Below are 15,206 nucleotides of genomic sequence, written 5' to 3' on the forward strand. Positions count from 1 at the left end.
CAATACCTACATTTTACAATACAGAACAATTCATCGTTGTTTTTTTAAGAGTTTCGTTGTAGAAAAACAGCCGATTAAATTAATAACCTTGGAAAATTCACAAACAAAGTGAAAGTCAAAAAATAAAATCCATAAGGAAAAAGTTCAGAATTTTCAATAGGTCACCTAAACAATAAATTATTCCGTAATTACACACTTGTATCAAGCAATTCAAACCCGTTAGGTACCTATCCGTAGAATATGCTTAATTAAATTACAAATAATGATCTTTGTATTTGTTTATAATATATGCAACACGTGCGTCTGACGATGGCAACCAACACCGACACATGTATTATATTAAGTGCATGACCAATACTAACAGGTAATAAAGATACACACATTCTTCCGTTGTTTATACGGACTTCCGTCCAGTTACTACTTACTGCCGAGTTGCTGCAATTTTCTGTTTTCATTCTCAGTTGTGTTACGACCGGCGTTAAGTCAACCGCCTGGCAACATTCACAAACATTCGCTAGTCGTTTTGGCGCGTTAACTGACATTGTTTGACAGATCGCCGCGAAATTCGAATTGAGAACATTTTAAAAATTATTTTCAATAGTTTCAAATTATATTTATTTTTGAAGTGTTGCCATAGATGTGTGTAAAGTATTTAATGAAATTTGCCAAAGTTCTTTTCTCACAAAGGACGGGAAAGTTTTGAATATTTATAACATGTAAGTTACTTTTGCAAAAAAGTAAGATATCTTTTTATTTCATTTAACCATAATTAAGGGTTTTTGAAATAATTTTGTTGTATATAGGATTGACCTCTAAACGAGTTTGGTTTACTTATTTTTTTGGAACCGGACCGGTTATTTTAAGACTGGTCCAATCTGTAGATGTTCACAGAAGGGTAGAGGGAGATTAAATGTTTTTGGAATTGAAATTGGAATTTCACCTTTGTTTTTGATAATGCATTTTGCAAATCTTGAAGGCAGAAATTAAACCACTTCCTGACTTCTGGTCAAGCTAAAAATCGGCAGATAGTCTTGTTGTCGATGACTATGCATTGTATTAACTTTTGGTTTCAATCACGGTCACACCTGCAGACATATACGCATTTCTCTGAAATAACACAAAATTACAGCAGTTTATATTCAAAAAAATGTCCGTCTTACACGATCGGCATCTGGCAAGGTCGGTAACGCGGCTGGGAAGGAAGATTCAATCCTCAACCAAACCCAAAAATGTGTTTTTTAATGTTGATTTTTATTAAATAATTCTTTCAAGAGTTTGATTAATGAAAGCGTTTTTAACGTTGGTTTGTTTAAAAAATATTTCCAAGGGAAAACCTCGTAACTGTAACTTTCAATTTAGTTACAAGGCTCCACTTTCAAATATTCAATAATTATTTTTGTTACCGCGGAAGTATGAATTGAGTATGTTGTATGAATTTATGAGTAGGACAAAATATGTTATTACTGAATATGTACGCAGTACGCGCTAATAACCTCAACACTTTACTGAGTAATTTTTTAACTTCAATTAATTAAGAAGTTCATTGCGTTAAAAATGACGATCACAAACGAACTATATTATGTACCTATTTTTAGTAATATTGTAGCATTGAACTTGACCTTTTTTATCAAAATAAACACAACTTGTAAATTGATAATATTATTATTCGTGAATCCGATATTATGGTAGATCAAAATTACTGTTATTTATATTAATAAATACATTATAATCATAAGGTATTATAAATGTATAAATATATATTTTTAATAACTTAATGAGTAAATCCTCAAATTTTTATATTTGATCATTAAAGACAATATTAGCGACTCTCAATACATAAAGATAGCAACCAATAAAAATAAGCCTTAAAAAATTAAGATAGTGTTGGGAGTACTTCGAAGTATAATACAGTTACATATGACGGGAAGGGAATAGGGTCGAATTAGCTCAGTGGTAGAGCAATGCTGAGGTTCTGGGTTCATTCGTTTGAGATTCGCTAATATTGCCTTCAGTGATTAAATAATAAATCCCATATTTTTGTGACTGAATTTAATTAAACAGGCAGCATGATATTTTTTTCCCTTTCTGTACATGTTCCTTGTAACATTCGACAACAGCGGACTGCGTAACATTTCTTTCGAAACTAGTAATTTTCCGAAAAAACTATGTTAGTTTGGTATTTGTGTGTCCACACAGTATGGCTGATTTATTAATTTTTTTATTAAAAATGTGATGGCAAGACATTTCCTAATAAAATATTAGTCCATCGAGTCCATGAGACATCCTCATAACACATTCGTGTTTCGCTGATAGTTTGTTAGGAAATATATCAATTCATTCGTTAAAGTCCTACAGTCCCGTTTTTTCCGTGTACCTAAATTTAAAAAATACATTCATATTCCAACTTTGGCCTTTGGCCACAATTTGTACAGAGATCTGGTAGATAGGTACCAGTACTCTTTCAGAAAGCTTCCATGGCAAGTAGACATCCGATATACATATTTCGGTTCCATGATAACTCAACACAGTGACTATTCAACACACCTTTAGAAAGTGATATAAAGTCATTAAAAACGATGAAAAAAAAATTATACCTAACCTAACCTAACCCAACCTAATTTACTTAACCCAGTAAATTTTTTGTTTCATCACTTTCCATGACTTTATATAACTTTTTAAAGATGTGATGAATTATCATTTTGATGATTTATCCGGTCACCACATATTTCAGCTTCAAATATAACAACAAAGGACCAATTCCGTAATCCTACTGGCGGCAGTTGGGATTTCAGTGCTATATTCAGATATAAGCTGTGATCATTTTTCACATAAACGGCGTTATGCAAATTATACAATTATTACTATTTTAAAATTATATTTATTATAAAACATTGAAATCAGAGATCTCTGCTAAACACATATCCGAAGCAGTTAATGGAAACCAGAACCTATCCAACGGAACTTTAGAGAAAAACTGGTGTCACATAAAAAAGACACAAAAACCAGACACGCTTTTGATAAAACATACTCGCATGCACTTATCCACTATTTAACATCAATCTCTTTATAATTTTAAGTAAACAATTTATCAGATAAATGTTGATTTATCTCCATTTAACTAATGATACAAATATTTCAGGCCAGTAAAGAGGAGTTCTCACACTGTGCATTATTATTAATCACCAGTTGAGATGATGCTGCTTGGAATATCAGAGATTAACCCAATGACCCTGAATGCGTGCAGCCTACATGATATTGAACTGTTGAATTCGACTGGTAGGAACTTTCTCGCTGGAATTTATAATTTTCACATACCATAACATTTTAGTGGAACGCCCAGACGTTCAAGCCAATAAATAATATAATGAAGAAGGAACTGCATACCACACACGCCTTTATTAAATTATTATACAATTAGTGTGACATAAACAAACGGGTAGACTTCTTGTTTGAACTTTCTTGCTTCCAGATAATTAGGTACTTACTTACTTTAAACAAACAGGTAGACTTCTTGTTTTAACTTTCTTGATTCCAGATAATTAGGTACTTACTTACTTTAAACAAACAGGTAGACTTCTTGTTTTAACTTTCTTGATTCCAGATAATTAGGTACTTACTTACTTTAAACAAACAGGTAGACTTCTTGTTTTAACTTTCTTGCTTCCAGATAATTAGGTACTTACTTACTTTAAACAAACAGGTAGACTTCTTGTTTTAACTTTCTTGCTTCCAGATAATTAGGTACTTACTTACTTTAAACAAACAGGTAGACTTCTTGTTTTAACTTTCTCGCTTCCAGATAATTAGGTACTTACATACTTTAAACAAACAGGTAGACTTCTTGTTTTAACTTTCTTGCTTCCAGATAATTAGGTTCTTACTTACTTTAAACAAACGGGTAGACTTCTTGTTTTAACTTTCTTGCTTCCAAATCATTAGGTACCTACAGTAACGTGCTATAAATTGCAGTACCAAGGGTTAAATCGTACCAATTAATAACGTTTTAATGCAAAACAACGCGTTATGTTACAAATTAGGTTTTAATTACTCTTCATTCAGTTAGGTGATAGTGTTGTGAACGTATTTATGGAGTTGATCGAACATGTTAATAATAACAATATTTTAAATATTTAAACAATGACTGCATTATAACTGACATTTCGAGAGTCTGAATAAATAAATAAAGACCCTAAAATAGTGCAATTAATTTTCACTCCACACATTTCGAGAAGTAACTTGATATTTTTTTATCAATGTCGTTACATTTTAAAGAAAACATAAAAAAGTCTCGCAGATTATGTTACTCCTCGTGAGATGCGCTAATCTACAAAAATGCACTCAATTATTAGGCTCATTATATTTTAATACTAGGTAACTCGGCTGAAAATAAATAAATTAAAAATGTCAAATGCGAATGGATTCACCATTTATTACAAGGTCAGAGCTTAAATCCCGGAAAATTTTAAAATACAGATAATTTATACGATTTGTTTTTTTTTTATTTTATTTTGAATTTATATTAATTAAAATATATTTTTATCATAACCTCGTTCAAAAGAGGAAGATTATGACCTAACATTGATCTTCCACTTTTCCATATCCTCGCAATCCGTAATTTGCTTAACCTTATCCATAGTTGTACAGGCTGATTGTATTTTTAGGCAAGTAATTCAACTCTATCAACATATTGTTACACGGAGAAAACTAAGTATTGCCATTTTATTAAAAATCTTTTCAAATTATTGGTAATCCATTTAAAAACGGAATTTCAGGCCGTTTCTTGATAAACTTTTAGTAAATTCCGAATAAATCGGAATATGAACCTGCATCAATGATGAAATTCGAAAATATTAGGATTTTTATGAACACCTGCTCCGACATCGTGATAATGTATTCATATTTTACTAAAAGTTTATCAGGAAATCTATTAATTCATTCGTTAAGGGCATGAACTCAAGTTTTTAACCGGATTATCAATAATTGATTCTTAATAAATAAGCAATACTTATTTAAAAAATGGCGACTGCGTAAGTTCTCGTTTGCATATTAATAATTCATTTCGACTATGCAAAATGATAAACTCCTCTATAAATTATATGTTATGCACATCTATTATAATTAAATCCGATTAAGGCATTATTCCGGACCGGTTAGTATTTCAAATGCCCTTATGATGTATTATATTTATCAATATTCGCAATCATTCATTATTGCAAAATTGCAGAACAAGATACCTCATTAGTATGCTGTGGCATTTAATGTTTTTTCGGACACTCATGTTAAGCAATACCTAAAAGATTGCAAAATATGGTTTGTTGAAAGAAAATGTCTCAACGACCCACAGAAGTTCACGAACTTGAAAAATTACGAAATCTTTATAGAACGCCATAAATACATTGGCGTGAAACGGTAGAAATTTTATAAACTGATGGTTCTGATGAATCCAACTTACAGAGTAAGTCTGTACAGAGTGACCCGACCCGACTCTTAATACCGATTTGATGTGTGTGGAAGTTTTGGGGAAAGGAATAAAATGGGGAGGAGGAAGGTGGGGAGTGATTGGCTATTCAGATCTGGTCACCAAATACGGCTAAAGCCATTTCAAGCAACGTTTAAATTCTGAAAGGTGTTCTTACTGAGGTTGGGCGATACTGAGATTAACATGCCGTAAGTGTACTATATATTATTTTTAATTGATAAATTCTGAAATAACACAAATTCATCAAATAAAATTTACTTCAGAACCCCGGAATTTGAACCCGGGACCTTCGGATTGCTAGTCAAGAGCCTTACTCCTCCACCACGGATGCCATCGATTTCAGTATTCATTCATTTCTTTTTACATTTCTACTTTTCTTAATTGCAAATATCGTTATTCCGACTTATCCGCTTTTTGATTACACTATATAAATATTATTTTTATAATAAAACTCTTTTTAAATACACATAGTTTTAATTCTGGAAAAACGTTAAAAGGGGTATTTTTTCGGACAGGAATAAATAGGTACCAGCTACTTTAGGACCGGATTAATAATAAAAAACATTGAATATTAAATTGATTAGTTCACTAACTTGTTAGACCTGCGTTGTAGATATTCGAAAATCTGTGGAAGTACCCTTGGACCTTTGATTCGGTCTAACCTATATGTATAACATCTATGTACAGCTCAGTAAGTAAATGATTAGTGAATAGTGAAACTAAGTGAATGTAGTTAACCCTCGCCATGGCGGCCATTGACCCGTTCCCTCGATTTTAGTTTAATATAAGCAATATAATAATAAATAAGGTCACAGTTGTAGTTTTAGCATGTCTTCGAGGTATCTAATATCACGATTCGTTACACCATACTGCACTTGTTGTAAGACTTAAATGCACATATTATTGTGCACGTGTAAACTTAGACTTAAGATAGAAAATTCCTGTCTTCTATCTTCAAAAGCTCAAATACTCAGACATTTGTAAATTATTACCTAAAGTAACGTTTTCCAAAGCCAAAAAAAAACTCAAATTCGTAATTACGGTGACACAAGACTTTTGACGGGGGGTTTGCTTGAGGCTAACATTTGAATTTATTCCGACGAATTCATAACGATAACAATTTTTGGAGCGATCCCTACAGGTGTAAGTTAATTATATTTAAGTTTAACAAAAACAGAACCTAACAATTAAAATATTTTATGTAAATCGGTTTGAAAATTTTATAAAATGTTTTTTAACTATAAAATTAGGGGTAAGCAACAGATTTTTTTTATTTAAGACGATGAATCAATAACTACCCGAGGGATTCTTTTAGAAACATCCTGAATTTTAGTAATACGTTCATCAGAAATAATTAAAAGAAACCCAACGCAAAGATCAATTAGGCCTGCTAGGGCAAATTCGACCATAAGTCCCGTCCATTACGCCGGCCGCTCGCCGAATATTGTTTTTACGCGACTTCATTATTTATGTCGTTATGATTCCCACTTTAAGAGATTTACCCCAGATTAACCGCAGGTCTATCCAATACACCAGGGCCGCGCGTCGCAATTTTCAATGCTTTGTTTCTTCACTCCCGTCGTTAAATTTTCGATTTATTTCGACTATTTTAGGGTGTTGTCTCGTAGTTGATATTATTCAAGTTTCAACTAGAATTTGAACTCAGTATTTTATATCGTCACCTTTTTATTTTTCTGTATCTTGTTCTGTTTCATGTTACCTTCAAAAGTTATTTCAATAAAAATTAGACATTTTATTAATTACGGGCTTGCTCTGAAATAATCTTGTAACTTTTAGCATTTAATAATTATTTAATTTATGTAAATGACATTCCGAATAGATGGTTTTTAATCAGTACAAGATTACTTTTCTTGAACAAACGAAAAAAAAATAGTTCTACACTTACTAGAGATTTCGCCATTTTTCATTCTATAAAAATAATCATTATCATCATGTTATCACAATACAAATCAATAAATAAAAAATAAATCCCGTAATTTGCAGCTAAAAAGTTTTGTGAGATATTTGCCCAAACATTCATTTTCCGATCTGTTGAATAATATACTTACTTATAATAACGATATTCCATCCACAGACGCAACCGTCTCTGTTTGTTTAAATATAGCCTTAATTCGAATAACAGAATTGTTACTTCCTCCATTATTACTCTGCGCTTTACAGGTTGACTCTAATTTAACCAGATCTTCCCATTGATTTATCTATTGTTAATCAATTTTACAAAAAAAGTTTCATTTTCTGTGAAATCAAGATATCGATTAAGATATCTGAAAAAAAGCTTAATTATGTTATTTTTATTTTCTTATGGAAATCGTTTCCTTATTCTAAATGATAAGATTATAATCAAACCCAGTTAGCCAATCTCCCTTAATAGCAGTCTAAGTTGGTTTGCGAGAGATCAATTGCTTTTTTCACAGAAATTAGATTTTTCCCAGTTTATAAAGTTAAAAAAAGTTAATACCTATAAATTATATGTATATATATATTTTTAAATGCAACTTTTTTTTAATTCGTATCCAAGAAAAAATAAAAACACAAAACTTTAGGGTGATCGACCAAAATAATCTTATGCTACTAAAAACACCAACTTACCATGATTTACATTAACATCCAACATGAAGTTTCAGGTATTAGCGTGATGACTTATAAGTGAACAGTTATGCAAATTATTTATTATTCTAACTTTCGTATAAAAGTACACCGTTTATTTTCGAAAAAATATATATTTTCATAAATATACTGGTAATTAGTTTCGTGAACGATGCAAGGTCATCCAGGGGCTACACCTACTCCAATTATTATTAATAGCTCACTAACCTCTTAGAACATTAATCCAAAACTATCGCCAAAACAAGGATTCTTTTGTAAAATAAGTTATCAACATATAAATCTTCGTTTTTGGTGGTTATGTCTCCATAAATCCGCGCGAAAGTCGTTTATATTACTTAAACCAAAGTAAACTTATATAGACGATTATTTATTATGTTCCCAACTTGGATTATAAAACCACTGTGTTCTTTGCTTTTGGTGATAATCTTCAATCTTTTTTAGCTGATTTTCAAGTTACAATATTACAAATGTTACAGAAATTTGCTCATTGGTTAAATCCCCTTGGTAAAATCAAATACGATCTTTTGATTTCGCGGTTTTGTCTTCCAAAAGCATTGATGAACTGTGATACCGATATATCTATATTTTTATAATACATCTATTTTGGATACATTTTCCTTTTATTAATACCGTGTAGAACTGTTTTGATACTAAAACAAACCTGAATTTCCAATGAACTCAATAAAATAAAATAACTACTACTAACTGATCAAAAATTTTTAAATATATTTTTTTACTTAACTTTTAGTACGTGTAGGTAATGACTACTGCTTTTAAATACAATATTTTTGATTTATTTGGTCTTCGTGAACGAATGAATGAAGTCAATGCAAAGCTTGGAAGTGAAAATTAACCCACTTCCCGATATCTCATCGATCTGAAACTCGCCGGATCGACCCGTAGTCGTTGACAAGGCATTCTGTCAACTAATCACGACTACACGCGAACGTATGCATGTGTATATGTATATATAAATTGGATGAGATTACGGCAGTTATACATAAAATAAATGTCGTTCCTACCCAATTGGGATTTGGCTCGGTTGTTAGTGTGTTTGACTCCAGTCCCTGAGGAGGAAGTAATCCTCAGTCAAATATTTTTTTTTAGGTTTTAAAAGACATTTAAAAGTTCACAGCAGTTAAGAGCCATTCCCTGGGGAGGACGGTTCAATCCTCAATTAACCAAATATATATTTATAAAGATAGAGGGATAGTGGTTAAAAAATCCTCAGTTTGAACAGGTAGATTTTTTTATATCTTTGTAATAAATTAATGTTTTGATAGTTCGATAAAGCTATATTGAAGTAGATTCACAAAGATACCCTTTCATGTGTGATCATTAATCATAAGTACATCTCTCCGTGGTTTATTTAGAAATTTTTTCACAAACTAAATTGTATCGTACTGCAGCTGTTTCACGTAATTTAACACTTGAACGATTTGACGCACGTTGATACATAGACAAGCGTAAACTAGACTTGTATTACAGAAAACTTAAATACCTGCGACCAGGGGCGGACTCTCCAACAAAGGCCTAAAAATTATTGGGGCCTGTTTTATATTCGGTAATGTAAGTTATTTGGGTTTTGAAGATTTCAGATGTAACTACAAACCTATCAATATTTTATTTTATCAGAAAACAATCCTTTTCGATTATTTGTCTGTACTGGCCAACGGTCGTGTACAGATATTAGCAACGAAAAATGCAATGCAAAAAAAAGTTGCAGCTCACCACAGTTCGTTCATGTTCGTACCGAACGGGGGTGAACACATTTGATATGTGTATATTGTGTTTGTGTTTTTTTACATTATGTTCGGTTTAGGCCCGGTATATCAGTCAGTCCGTATCCTCGCTAAGTGCGACATTCCTCGCGCAAATTCAAGCGGGCTAAAGTGGCCGCTTCAGGCATGAATACATCCCTTTTTAGATACCGAGGCGCTAGGAGTAACAAACTTCAAATATGACGTTAACGTGCTTCCATCTTACCGTAAAATACGTAAATTGCACTATTTTATCAGTATGTAGGGTTACACTCATCGATCGATTATTGTTGTTGATGTAATTAATTTATAATTAATTTCAAATAGATAGATAGTTTGGTAAAGTAAAATACCAGGAAGTTTTGAACGTCAGGACAGTGTTTTCAACGGTTTGTTTGTCATAATTTCATGAATAGTGCATTGACTACAGCAAAACAAATACGATTTAAAATTAGTATCCTCACGTATGGCACCATGCTGATTGAAGTGTGGAACTTTATCAAAAATCAACTCGTAAATTAGCCCGCCTAAAATATCTTACATTTTGAAATCGCTCGATCTCCCGATGTCGTGGGAGCATAGATATTCCACTCACGCAGACATAGGAAATCAAGTCCATTCCTCTATTAAAATTATAAACAATGCGTGTAATATTCCTGATATCTAGGCTACCGACCTATATACAGATTATATTCCAAGCCGGGCTAAGCTCGACATTCCAACCAAGCCGAGCTTAAAATCAACTGATATACCGGGCCTAAGTGCATTTATTTGAAAAAATGCTTTGTTGTGCTGGTAGACCACCTGCAAACATGCATTTATTTGTGTTTGGCTGGGTGTCGATATTCCTCATTACACCCCTGCAAAACACAACAATTTAGTTAGAAATTCAGTTCCCCAATAAGCCGTTGAGCCAGTCTAGCCCAGACGTAATAAATTAAACGAAACCAACAACCAGTGGTTTTTATGTATAGTTTATTTGTGTTGACGCCACCTTTCCTTTCGTTCAGCGGAGAACACCGAACGACCTTCCACTTTCGCTTTTCGGTTGCTCATAGTCGATGAGAGCACTTATTTAATGAGATGGACCGGTAAGCCCAACACAGCATCCGGAACTTGTTGATTTGATCTGATAGCAAGAAGAAGGAAAGGGACTTCTCGAAGGTACTACATAGATCGTATGCTGAGAAAGGCTTTCTAAAAGAGAGTTTGTTTTAATTTACATAATCAATAATTTGCGGATGTAGAATTTTATTTTATTTATTTATTTATTTATTTAACGCTCAGAGGGCTTTTACATGGTTGGTAGTATAATTTTAATTTGACAGATACTTTGAAACATAAAAAGTAAGAATAAAATTACATTTGATAAAAGCTATGCAACAAGTCATACAAACACAAGAAACAAAAACAGAAAATTACAGCTATTTGTAGGTTTACATGATGTGTTTATAGCCCAGTCAATGAAGGGAAAAAAAACCCAATGTCGGAACTAATTCCCCGGAAGCTGAATTTTTCACAGATTTTAGAAGACCTTTAGACATGTATTTTTACAAAAGTCCCCGACTTTCCCCTTTGTGCTTCCTTCCCCACCCCCTCTTGAATATATTTTTCAAAGCCTTTCGGAATACGCTAATATCTCACTAATGGTTTTAAAAAATCAGATTATTTATTTTTTGTTTAGTTTTTAATTAAATATTTTAAAATATTGTATTCTTTCATTTTTGCGAGAAAAGCTATACAATCGCTACAATTTATTAGTAAAGGAAAAATATCAGTTTTTAAAATAGTATTTCAGAATATATTTGCACATAACTTTTTTCTGAGCCTGTTAACGAAAAAAAATAAATCAACAAAACTTGTAGACAATACTTTTAGCTATAAAATAATGTATATAATGATGGGTTTTAATTTATAATAAGGCACGTAGGCTGTTAATAAGGAGCACGGCGTGCGGCGGCTCGAACGCGCAGCGGTTCGCGGCGCAGCGAGAAATTACAAAAACCTATAGAAAGTAATGATTATTTCATGTGTTTGCTTTTTTATAACAAATTCATTTAACGTTGAAGAGTTTTATTGTTATTTACCAGTTTTAGTTCGGAGGTTAGGGGTTAATGAAGCGCTTTCATTATCCACCAACCGCCGTGCCCCTGTCTGGCTAAACAGTCATATTATGTTGAATGATTGTTTGTTACTTATTATTTAAATAAAGTTATGTGAAATAAGCCAAAAATACCTACAACAGCGTGGGACTACCCTTTCACAACATTAAAATATTGCAGACCTTATGTTATGGCGAAGTTCTAAAAAATCTTTTGTGGAAATTCTCACTTGTTTTATTATATGCACCTATCAACAATAAAATACCGAAACAACAAATCACTTAAAATAGTGCATAAATCTAAAATGGTTTAAGCTTTTAAAAATATAGGTACATCTAAAAATATTATAATGACAAAACGGTGTGTAAATTATATTATATACCTACTTATCAATATTATCTATGACAAAATTAGGCAAATATTCAAATAATTTTCTAGTCAAGAGAGTCTTCCATTTATTCGTCATACTGGGGTGTGTTCAGACATGATAATCCGTTACGGTTGTAGCACATGGCAGAGCAGGTAAATCCAGATTTTCTGCAGCCACAGTAATTTCCACATCCAGACCTGCAGGAACAGGACACCATATAAAGAAGGTCATCAGGAGCAAATGGTTTCAAAAATTTCTTCTTTCCACCATTTTCATTTACATTTTCGTACCTCCATCCCCAGTTTATAGAGTTTACTTTGTTTCCTAACCAAAACTGTACTTGCAAATAAACTCTCAACAAATGTTGATGACACGATTCTGAAGTCGGTGGTAGTTTTGCCAAGTCAAATTTAGATTTAAAAGCTGATTTTGTCGTTAGTCTGGTAAACTTATAGTATCGAACTTCGTTTCAATTAGAGTAGCTACCAAGACCATACATGGCGAGGGCGAATTTTTCTCCATTTTGCAACAAGTTCTGTTCAGTTGGATCTTTTTCCAGAAATGCCTCAGCTGCGCGTTTTGCTTCGGGATTGTTTTTCATCAAATCAACAGCTTTTATCTTTCCTAACCCATATAAAGATGGGGTCGTATCACAGCCCGTAATGGCATGGGTAAATAGAATGTGTTTTTGAATATTTTTATGTAACATTATAGGTTTCTCTATGACGTAGAAAGTTCTTGAAGGGGCCTTTCCACTTTCCACCAACATCTTTACAGAAAAAAATAGATTATCCTTCAGGTGCAAGACTCACAAGTAATACCAAAAGATCACTATCCTTGGCAACAACAATCACTTTAGAGAAGATGTTGAGTTGTTCGATGCCAGTTAGTACAATGTCAATATCGGCATCACCTGTGGCCGTGACTGTTTTCAAACCAGATTCACTAAATTCATGACACAGTGCTTCAATCATTATTTTTGTTGGTTTTCTTATTAGATAAAAAAGCTTCCTGCTTAGTCAAACAACGTGTAGTGAAGTTTAATTCAATATCGCACGATGAGTTGTTAGCCGACCTTCGTCTTTGCTCTTAATATTTTACAGTTGGTTCTTCAGGGTATCCATTGAAAACGACAATAGAATGTTTGCCAAATTTAGTATGGACGAAACGTGAGCATGATTTAATGATGTCTCCGTAAGTAGTTTAAGTTTGCCAAACAACAGAGTGTAGGAGGTATCCCCCATCGATGACTATTGCAGCAGTTTCCAAATCAACTTCTTCATGAATACTTTCGCTAAATACTTTGGCCATACATAATTTTGTTCCTTTACGAAGGGAGACTTCATCAAAAATAGAAGGGGTCTTGAAGCCAATTCATATCCTAAGTAGGTCTAAAGCTTGCTAGGACTATCACTAATGCACAGTATTCTGTTAAATAGCTGCTGGGGGTTTACTGCAACTTGTCTCGTCCTAACAGTTGCGGATTTGAATCTTGCTGGGTAGTCACCATGTCTTTCCCTTTCAGTCGTATATCTCCAAAATTACATTCTTTCATTTTTTGCATAGCTGCCAGGCCCACCTCATAAGCGTTATCACAATTGACACTATTATCTGAAAAAAACCCTAAAGATAAAGACACCAGTTCCCCCGAAAGCTTGGTGAACGGACTGTGCTGTCTTAGCCATGATGTATATTTTCCTATATCCAGCTCATCCCTTTTCTTCCGTGATTCGCGCAGCTCAACATGCTGTTCAGTAAAATTAAATTCTATACCGATGATTTCTTCAATGCTCTCTTGCACTTTCACGCAGTAAGTGGTTCCAAGTTTCCACTTTGACAAAGCGTCGTCAGTGATTCCGCGCTCAAGTGTCGAACCTCCTACTGACTTCATTGGTCGCATGAGACACTGCTCGATGATCATGTCCGTCCACGTACCGGACCAATATCTGTCGCTTCTTCTTATTTTAAAGTACCCATTTTCAGTGAATAGTTTATATTCTTCTTTAGTTATTCTTGATTTGAGTTGCAACATACTTTGAACGTACATATGTGCTGATTTTGCGTATGGTAAATGTCCTGCCGGGTGGAAAAATGGAAGCATATCAACAATAGTATTTAGGTGCATTTTCCGATTCCCGGACTTCTCTGCAAATATAAATCTAAGCATGAGGTCGATACAATGTAGAAAGTAAAGCCACAACTTGGCAGTCCTACTCGATGATTCCTTAATCCTGTCTTCACTTGCTTCAGTATATGGAATCGTCTCTTTTAGATTGTCATCATTATTAACATCCTCCATATTTTTTTTCCACGTAACTAAATCTTGATACATATTTTCTATTTGTCTTAATTTCCCTTCAATATCTCAGTATTCTTCTCTCATTACGTGGACTTGTCTCTTGAGACGCTGCTGTTAAAGTGTAGGCTCCGTTTGCCCGAGAATATTCATGTCCATGGAGCATGTGGGTTACTGTTGAGGACGCGTAAACTGATTCTCATAAATTTCCCACATACCTTTATTTAAATAATAAGTAACAAACATTCATACAACATAATATGACTGTTTAGCCAGACCGTGGCACGGCGGTTGGTGGATAATGAAAGCGCTTCATTGGGCAAGGGAAAATATTTATATTACCCCCCTCCCCTCCGAACTAAAACTGGTAAATAACAATAAAACTCTTCAACGTTAAATGAATTTGTTATAAAAAAAGCAAACACATGAATTAATCATTTTTTCCTTAGGTTTTTGTAATTTCTCGCTGCGCCGCGAACCGCTGCGCGTTCGAGCCGCCGCGCGCCGTGCTCCTTATTAACAGCGTACGTGCCTTATTATAAATTAAAACCCATCATTATATACATTATTT

At 33.3% G+C, this 15,206-nt stretch overlaps 1 protein-coding gene across 2 annotated transcripts in view; it reads left to right on the plus strand.

Annotated features, from left to right (window-relative positions):
• The first annotated feature begins 465 nt into the window (after nt 1-465).
• LOC149418413 (uncharacterized) overlaps nt 466-15,206 on the plus strand; it is an 81,558-nt gene continuing 66,817 nt past the window's right edge. Inside the window, exon 1 of one of the 2 annotated variants that reach the window (XM_089638751.1) lies at nt 466-737. The gene's annotated coding sequence lies outside the window, so the exon portion shown is untranslated. The remainder of the gene's footprint in view (nt 738-15,206) is intronic. The other variant, XM_089638750.1, reaches the window with a different exon arrangement.

This window comes from Hesperophylax consimilis, chromosome 13 (genome assembly GCF_061612785.1).
Source record: "Hesperophylax consimilis isolate HC1 chromosome 13, BYU_Hcon_1.0, whole genome shotgun sequence".
Lineage (NCBI taxonomy): Eukaryota > Metazoa > Arthropoda > Insecta > Trichoptera > Limnephilidae > Hesperophylax > Hesperophylax consimilis.